Here is a 9,834-nt window from a genome sequence, read left to right on the forward strand (position 1 = left end):
TTGCATGAACACACCCTTCCAAAAAACAAAAAGAAGTATATGCCACTTATAAGCGACGAGCACACGGTATTCTTTAGTAAAAGGCGAAAGAATAGTTCGGTATATGCTCAACGCTCGGCTGCATGAGTTTAGATTTGTAGTGTTTTAATAGCGGCACTTGGGTGTTCCTTTTGTCTCTCTATCGATGTGAGAATGTTATCTCTTTCAACCACCCAGATGAAGAGCTCAAGTAACTAGGCGCGTTCTCTGCCTCTTGGGGTTGCATTGGCCGTGCCTGTTTTGCATATTATTATTCACATTTTTAGAGACGAAAGGGATCGCATATTCTTTCTTCTTAATGGGATTTGGATTTGATTTCTTGTGTTCAAGATTGTGAAAATAAGGACATTTGGGACGGTACGAGAGTTAATGCATAACTAGCAAAGTAATCGAAATGAGCATAAGTGTAGTTAAAATAGTGTTAACAGATAGTATGATCACATGATTATTAGTGTTTAATGGTAGGACTAGTGATATAAGGTATAAATAATGTACTATGGGTAGTGAGTTTGGGAAAATTTTCCATAATTGAAAATGAGATATTTTTATGGAACAGACGAAAAATGAAAGTGTCATTATTTTTATGGGACGGAGGGTGTAGTGTGCAGCAGTGGCGGATCTAGGGGGGGCAGGAGGGGGCGGTCGCCCCCTCCGTGCGACTATTTTTCCCTTATCGGGATGTAATTTTACCATGTCCGCCCCCTCCGTTTGCCTCCGGCGTCGCCCCGAATAACAAAAAAAATAGCCATGTCCGCACTAAACCAAGCTAATACTATATATTCCGCCCCCTCCATTTTCGGATCCTGGATCCGCCACTGGTGTGCAGTGAGTGTTTCGATAGTATACTTGGAACATTGCACCAAAAGTTTGCAAGCTGATGTCTCCAAGCAATTGATTGTCAATCAGATTCCCTTTCTTGTTTCGCCAATATAATGTGGATTCGAGCAAGATTTGTGCAGCAAGTAATAGGTTTGAATCTATACATCTTTAGGCTTTATCTTTGTTAGGTGATCATTGAGTAGCGAGTTCTTACGAATGAAGCTGGTTTTCTAAAATTTAAAGGGCTAGTGATAAGAACCACAACAAGAGGCTGAGTGAGGAGCAGACAAGGCCGACAACAGACAAGTCCAAGTGGAATGACTTCCTCACCTATTAAAGATAACACTGAATTCCACATTATAGCGCAATATTCACAATCTATTCTGGGAAACATTTATTTCCATTTTTATCTTTTTGGGGTTTCTTGTTTTATTTGTTGTTTCCTAAGTTGTATTAGGAGAGTCAAATCATATTAGAATTCTTAGATTAGTTATCATTCAGAAATCAAAATAAAATTTCATAAGGAAAAATGGAAGAAAAAAAAAGAACAGCGTAATAACGAGCCCCCACAGAATCTATGTTCAGCCACATATGATATGATTTGGTCAAATTACAAAATTTGATATCATGAAATTAAAAAAGGAACAGTGAGTTGATGTTTAATACCAGCAGCTTCACATATTTCTTTGAATCTGTTGGAGGTGTATTCACCTGCATTGTCTGTCCTCAAGATCTTGATTTTGTTGTTTGTCTCATTCTCCACCTCATGTTTGAACTTGAGGAAGACACCATCGACTTCGCCTTTCTGTCTCAGAAAATATACCCAACAAAATCTTGTAGAATCATCTATGAAAGTCACAAAATACCTGCTCCCATTCAGAGACTTTTTTGGCATTGGACCACAAATATCCGAGTGCACCAGTTGAATCTTTTCCCTCGTTCTCCAGCTTGATATCTGAAATGGCTTCCTTGCAAGTTTCCCTTGCAAGCAAGTCTCACAATCATCCATTCTTCCTTCCAACTGAGGCATATCCTCTGCAAGACCATTTCTTTGCATATACTCCAAGCCTTTGCAATGAAAATGGCTCATTCTCGTATGCCATAACTCCTCTTGTTCACCTTGCACACATGCCATCGCTTTGCACCCTCTCTTTGCAGGATCAAATGCAAATACTTTATTTTGCGATGGAATTTTGAAGAGAAATTTTCTATCTTTGCTGGAAATGACACACCTTTGATTTTCGAAAGTCACACTCATTCCATTTTCCACCAACTGTCCTACACTTAGATGGTTTTGATCTAATTTGGGAACAAAGTAGACATCAGATAATGATTTCATACCTTCAGTTCCTTCAAGCAATACATTGTCTTTACCTTTTACTTCTAGCAATTCTCCATTCCCTATCCTCACAGTAACATCAACAACTATGTTGTCGATTTCAGGGAAGATACCTTGGTTTCCAGACATGTGGTTTGAACACCCACTATCCACCAACCATCCTTCACTTGTAGTTCCAGTGGCATGACACGAAGTAACAAACAATTGCTCCACTTCTCCTGCAGCAGCATGTGTCTCTCCTTGTGGTGAGTTATTCCCCTTGCATATCCTCTCAATATGGCCAATCTTTCCACATTTTCTGGATTAAACATCTGGCCGCCTCCAACACTTGAAGAACGGGTGACCGGTCTTCCCACAATGTTTGCAGGCTTCGTTACCTCCTTTTCTAGATTGAGATCCAGCAGCATCAGTGTTGGACATTTTGGTGTCTGCCTTCTTCTTCCAGTTACTACCATGCTTCACCTTGGCTCGCATAGCACCTTCAATAGTTGCTTCACCTGTCATCAACATCTTCCTTTGCTCTTGTGCTTGAAGAGCACTCACAACTTCAGCAAATAACATCTCCGAGATCTCTTTGGTGTTCGCAAGAGAGGCTATCGTTGCTTCAAATTTTTCAGGTACCGAACATATGAGTTTCTCAATTAGCCGTTCATCTCCTAGATCAGTGCCTAACAAAGCCAATTTGTTGGCTGTTTCCAGTAGCTTATCTGCAAACTTTGAATTGATTCACCATCCTTCATCTGCAGCCTTTCAAGTTCCCTTTTCAGATTCATCTCCTTCATGGCTTTGATCCTTTTGTTTCCTTCGTACTCCTTCTTCAAGAACTCCCAAATTCTCATAGCAAAATCTAGATGTGTGATTCTGTTAAATATTATGGGAGTGACAGCAGCATAAAGAATAGATCTCGCCTTCGCTTTCCTGGTAACACGTTCCTTGTTAGCCTGATTTGGGCTACTGTTGGATTGTATCCCAAAGGAGGTACTTCATAGTCAACCTCCATAGCCTCCCACAAGTCAGCCCCTTCCAAAAAAGGTCTGCATCCTTGTTTGCTAGATCTGGTAGTTGCTCCCATCCAGAATTGGAGAAGCAACACTCATGACTTCTGCAGTCATCGATCCAGTTTCCATCGCCCTTAAGATGCTAAAGGCTCTAGATACCCCTTTGTTGTTTCAAACTCACCAATCTCTCACTCTCTTCTTTAATATATCTGCTTGAAGAAGCAGAGAGTATAGCTCTAATTTGCTTTGAATAATAGAAAATAAAATGAGAAAAGATAAAGACAGAGAGATGATTGAATGTGGAACTTCAATATATGATTTGTAATAATCACTCGATCTTAAATACACAGAAAAAACTAGCTTAACCACTAAACACGTACTGCATCAGCAACTAATCCACTAACACACTAACTAAGCCACTAAAAAAACTCCCAAAAAATAACAACTGACTTAACTCTAGAAAGATACTGCAAAAAACAAGTCAAAACTTGCTTTTACAGATTATTCGACTAACTTGAAACAAAAAATACTAAATTTGAAATACTAAACATAAAATTCAAATTCAGGTCTAATTCACCTCACCACATTACTCTTAAATCGAACAAAACTTTGTGGGGAAAAGAAAGAAATATCTTAGGATAATAAAGATTAGTAGATAACACAAGTCCTAAGGCGCAATGGCGCCTAGCGCACCGCCTAGCCGAGCGCCGGCGCTAGGCGGTCCGCTAGGCGGTCCATTGCAACCGCCCAACGGATTTCGGAATTAAAAACTGCCGAGCGTTCAGCTGTTTCGCGGGGCTAGGCGGTGCGCTGGGCGATCCGCTCGGCGCTATTGCAGCGCCCGGATCGCCTAGGGCACCGCCGAGCGGAATTTTTTTTTTCGAAACACTATATATACGCGGTTTGCACGTCATTTTCATTCGCACCACTTGTTTTAACGAGTACACTCTCTATCTTACTTTCTGCACAAGATCAACACCGAGAAATGGAGAACACCAACGAAGGTATTCCAGTGACGAGCGGGTCTCAAACTCCCCCGGTACCCTTGGGAGGTGGATGGGGTCCGATGCCAGGGTACTGCAACATGTACCCGCGGCAGGGCATGATGCACGGGATGGCAGCCGGGGGAAATATGCCCGGGATGGCAGTTGGGGGGAGTATGCCGGCATGGCAGGAGGTACCGGGGATCCAACCCGGTATGCAGATGATGCCGGGGTGGGCGCCCGAAATGCAGATGATGCCGCGGAGGAGAGGGGGAGACGGCGATGCAGCACCCGACAGGGGGGGTACCGGCGACGCAGGGGACGCCGAGGGAGGGGGACGTCTATCGACCCAGTTTTGATTTTTCGACTGCTTCTTCGCACACATCGACCCCAACGGATGCGCAGTTCACGCAATTTGATGTTTTTTCCTTGGAGGAGTTGGGGTTTGATATTCTCGGAGTTCCGGATACGCCCGTTCAAACGGGGGGAGCAGTGCAGGGTCGTGGCGCCCCAAAGAAGAAGGGCAAGGGGAAGAAGGTCGGCGAGTCGTCGCAGCCGGGTGAGGACGACTGCTCGGTACGGAGGAGTTGGACGGATGCGGAGAACGTCGCGCTGTCCAAGGCGTGGGTGAGTGTTTGCGACGATCCTCTCGTTTCGAACAACCAGCCTCTCGTTTCGAACAACCACAGGATCGTCAACTTGTGGGGCAAGATAGCAGCAGCCTACCTGACATTTTGCCCGGAGGGGAGGCCACGCACCGGTGAGGATTGCCGGAAGGGGTGGGACCGAATCAGCGCTGCCGTCTCCCGATTTTCGGGGTTGTACGCCAACGCCCTCCGCATGCAGAGCAGTGGCCAAACGGAGGAAGACTGCAGGAGGATACAGAGAAAGCCTTCCCCCAGAAAGGGTTGTATCAGGATTTCACCTACTGGAACTGCTATGTTGTGCTGAACGACTCCGAGAAGTTCCGAGTAGGTGTCGACGCTGGCTGGCCGGAGAAGCAACGACTGAACTATACCGGTGATTATAGTGGCAACAGCGGTGGTTCCCACGACCTCCCCGAGACGGCCCAGGAGGTCCCGACCCCTCGTTCGTTCCCTCGCCGAACTCGCCCGGTTGGGCACAAGCGGGCTCAACGGGAGGCGAGGGGGGCAGCCGGGGGTTGACAGGAGGTCCAGTCGGCATCCCCCATTGGCCAATCCACAGCGGATCTCAAATTCTTCGCGCGTCAATAAACGCGCAATCAGATGGTCAAGACGATGGCCGAATGGCGGGCGGCGGTGGACCCCGTTGAGAAGAGTTTGCTTCAAACTCTTCTCATGAGCATGCAAGACGAGTTGGAGGTGGCACGGAGGGAGACCGGCGGGAGTAGAGGCGGCGGCGACGGTGGCGACGGAGGCGGCGACGATGGTGGCGACGGAGGCGGAGGCCAGGGTGGCGACAACGACGGAGGAGACGACGACGAAGGCGATGAGTGAATTATTGTATATTTTTTTAAATTATTGTAATTTTTTAAAATTATTGTACTTTTTAAAATTTTAATAATATTATTAATGTTTCCCGTATATGTCTCGTAAATTAAATTTCGTATATTGTGTGATTGTTAATTATTTCATTTTTATATAATTGTTATTAGTGATGTGGCTGGGCTATGGCTGAGCTATTTGCTTGTTTTGATGATGTGGCAGGAGGATTTTTAGTGTTGATGATGTGGCAGGAGGCGTTTGTGGCTAGGCTATGGTTGAGCTATTGTTGAGTTATTCGGCCTAACACTAGTGGGGTGCGATTGGATCTGGGCCAGAAATTCAATGATATTTGGACTGGGCTTTCGTGATGGGATTATGCTAGTCTAATCGATCCTCGATAGTCGATACCAAATAAATTCAGCATAATATTAATTCATGTTATTATTCGAAATCAATAATTTATCTATCCAAATCTAAAAAATAAACAATCTGAGTTTCATTTTACTTAATTTATTTTTATACTTAAAAATATTTTGATGGAGTATCTATTAATTAATTTCAGTTTCCTATTAATATTAAATAATAACTATACTTTTCAACAGTGGTTTAATTTAGAGACATTATGTATTCTAACAGAAAAAATGTCAATGTATCAGATTTCTTACAATAATAATTTTAGAAAATCATTTGCTCAACATTTTCCCACCAATTTCTCACTTTAGTCTACCTCTATCATCTCTATTTATTCCTATATTTATTCCTATTTTTTTTATAGATTTGTATTTTTTATTTTTTAGGATTTGTAATTTTTATTTTCTAGGTTTGTATTTTTTTCTATTTTCGACTGAATAATGAATTTTCCGTCTATTTTACGATTAAAATAGCTTGTAGTTGTGAATGATACAATTTAATAGTAGGGGCCTGCAAGATTATGAGAGTGGTGGTCTGACCCTGAAAGTTAGAAAAATGATAATGTGGGGGGAGGGAACTTGAGGCCTGAATCCAGATCGAGTTAATGATGAGTTAACATGATACCACTTTTATAAGCATAAAATACGATCTAGATTAACTTACACAACAAATAAACTAGTATAATCCACCTTTATAATATTCCTTGATCAATTTTAACTATAGATTTTCTTATATGGAGTGTGTGTTTTCTTCTTATTCCGAGTTAAAGACAAATTGAATATTGGACAATGACTGTATTAAATTGACCAGTACAAAACAATTACTACAACACATAATAAAACAATCATCACATATAAGAATTAAAATGCGTATAAAAATTCAAATATTTATTGGTTTATCTTTTATAGCTATATATTACAATTATTATTATTTTGTTCAATGTGAGATAGAATTTTTTTGTCCTACAGTTGCATTCAACAAAAAATTAGAGGAGTATTAATTTTTTTTCCTAAAATGAGATATGCAAGTCCACCTCATATTGCATAACATCATTATATATACATACTATTAACACTTAAATTCCATATCTATCAATTTTATATACATACTATTAACACTTAAATTCCATATCTATCAATTTTATTTCATTGACTTTATAGAAATAAAATGCCGTGACGAGATTTACCTCGTTGTCGACTTAGTGTAACTCCACATGACACCTTCTTCAACGCCGTGATCAACTCGCAACTTTCCGCCACAGCGAATTACTCCCTAGCGTCGGTTTGTGAGATATATATATATAGTAGTGATCTATGGCAAACACCTCTTAACCATATAACTAGAGAACAAATAATAGCAACAAGATCAAAAAAATCAAGGGCTAATATTAATTTTCGAATTTAATGAGATATTAGCTCCCTCAATCACAAATTTACTCCATAATAACAAGTCAGGGGTATTATTGTCATTGCACAAAAAAATTAGATTATGTAAATTTTTACTTCATTTGAAGGTTAACTTCACGGACATGAAGCGAGTGGATCTGATCAAGGAGATCGCGGCGGAGTTCGAGCTGATCGGGAACCGGCTGTCGGAGACGGAGGTGGCGACAGTGGCGTCGGTGGTGGAGCTGGAGCCGCAGCATCTGGCGGAGATCGCGAAGCGCGCGCAGAAGTTGACCGGGCCGAAGAATGTGAAGCTGAAGACGGTGATCGACAAGTCGCTGCTCGCCGGAATCATCATCCGGTATGGGAATTCCGGCTCGAAATTGAGCTTAATTACTCTTAGGTTGCTGAATGTTGTATGTGAATTCAAGAATTATTGAAGAATTCGGAGCTCTGTTCATCAAAGCTAGAATTTGCCCGAGCAAAGGCGGCAATCGGTTTCAGCTATAAATACGGCGAATTGAGCTACGGAAATTCTTGTAATAATAGTAATTGAAGTTCATCCTCTTCTAATTCGGCTAAATTTTCATTCTTAATTATTTATTTGATCAGAGAGAAATTTGTAAATGCTGATGCTAGAAGGTGTTTGATCAATCTGATTTTACTTCACTCTTGTTTAGAAAACGCTTCACTCTTGTTCACAAAACACATCACTCTTAATCTGATTTTACTTCACTCTTGTTCACAAAACACATCACTCTTATTCTGATTTTACTTCACTCTTGTTCACAAAACACATCACTCTTATTCTGATTTTACTTCACTCTTGTTCACAAAACACTTCACTCTTGTTCAGAAAACACTTCACTCTTGTTCACAAAACACATCACTCTTATTCTGATTGTACTTCACTCTTGTTCAGAAAACACTTCACTCTTGTTCACAAAACACATCACTCTTATTCTGATTTTACTTCACTCTTGTTCACAAAACACATCACTCTTATTCTGATTTTACTTCACTCTTGTTCAGAAAACGCTTCACTCTTGTTCACAAAACGCATCACTCTTACCATGATTTTACTTCACTCTTCTTTACAAAACGCATCACTCTTATTATGATTTTACTTCACTCTTGTTCACAAAACACTTCACTCTTGTTCACAGAACACATTACTCTTATTATGATTTTACTTCACTCTTGTTTACAAAACACATCACTCTTGTTTACAAAACGCATCACTCTTAGCATGATTTTACTTCACTCTTGTTTACAAAACACATCACTCTTACCATGATTTTACTTCACTCTTGTTTACAAAACGCATCACTCTTATTATGATTTTACTTCACTCTTGTTCACAAAACACTTCACTCTTGTTCACAGAACATATCACTCTTATTATGATTTTACTTCACTCTTGTTTACAAAACACATCACTCTTGTTCTGATTTTACTTAGACATGTAATGGGGCATGCATCCTATCTAATGACATGAGCAATGAACGAATCCAACTCAATCCTCGAAACGCCGCCCGCCTCCGTCGCGTCGCCTCCCTCACGGCGGCGCCCAGCTTCTCCGCCGTCTCCTTAATCCGACACCCTTCTTCTGACCCCATGAATCTCCTCACGACACTCTCAATCAACGACGCCTTCACTACTCCCGCCCTATCCTTCCACTCCCTTACCACAATCTCCGTCTTCAAAACATCTGCAACCAGCGCGGCGTTGCTCGGCTGGTCGGAATGCATAGGCCACGCCGCGATCGCCACCCCGCCGTCATGCTCTCCACGCACGAATTCCACCCCCGCGATCGCGGAAGCAAGGCGAGCATTGCGGCTACGCCAGCAGCTGCACCTACGCAAATTTGGAAGGAAATCAATGGATATTTGATCGCAGATTTGAAGGAGAAAGAAAGGAACCTACGCAGATTTAAATTTCATATTGTAATTTCCAAAATACCCTTGGCCTATTTTATATAATTAAAATAAATAATATTTGTTCCTTTATATATATATATATGGTAGTGATCAAGATATAACTAATCTTAAGTGTATAACTAGAGAACAAATCTCAGCCACACATTATCTTAATCCAATGACTAAAATAAGTAAACATTTTTAGTTAATAGAAATTGCATAGGGATATTTTAGGAAATAATGTGTTAAACTTCAACTTCAACTTCACGGGAGAGGAGAAGGAGGACTATATTATGTTCTCGGTGCTGCCGTCGGGGATGGCGATTGCGACGCCGTCGATTTCTTCGTATTGCTGTGGAGTTCTGCTTCCTCGTCGATCCAGGTTTCGATTGTTTTGTAGTACTTGAAATTATTTGTGATTGATTTTTTCCGGTGTCGAAGTTGAATTACTGCGGCAGAGATGATGGCGAAGGGC

General features: G+C 41.4%; 1 non-coding gene across 1 annotated transcript; it reads right to left on the reverse strand.

Moving 5' to 3' along the window:
• LOC121766199 lies at positions 1-121 on the reverse strand. The gene has a single exon (XR_006042935.1). It is a non-coding gene; the product is annotated as a U5 spliceosomal RNA (small nuclear RNA).
• Between the last annotated feature and the right edge of the window lie 9,713 nt (positions 122-9,834).

This window comes from Salvia splendens, chromosome 14 (genome assembly GCF_004379255.2).
Source record: "Salvia splendens isolate huo1 chromosome 14, SspV2, whole genome shotgun sequence".
NCBI lineage: Eukaryota > Viridiplantae > Streptophyta > Magnoliopsida > Lamiales > Lamiaceae > Salvia > Salvia splendens.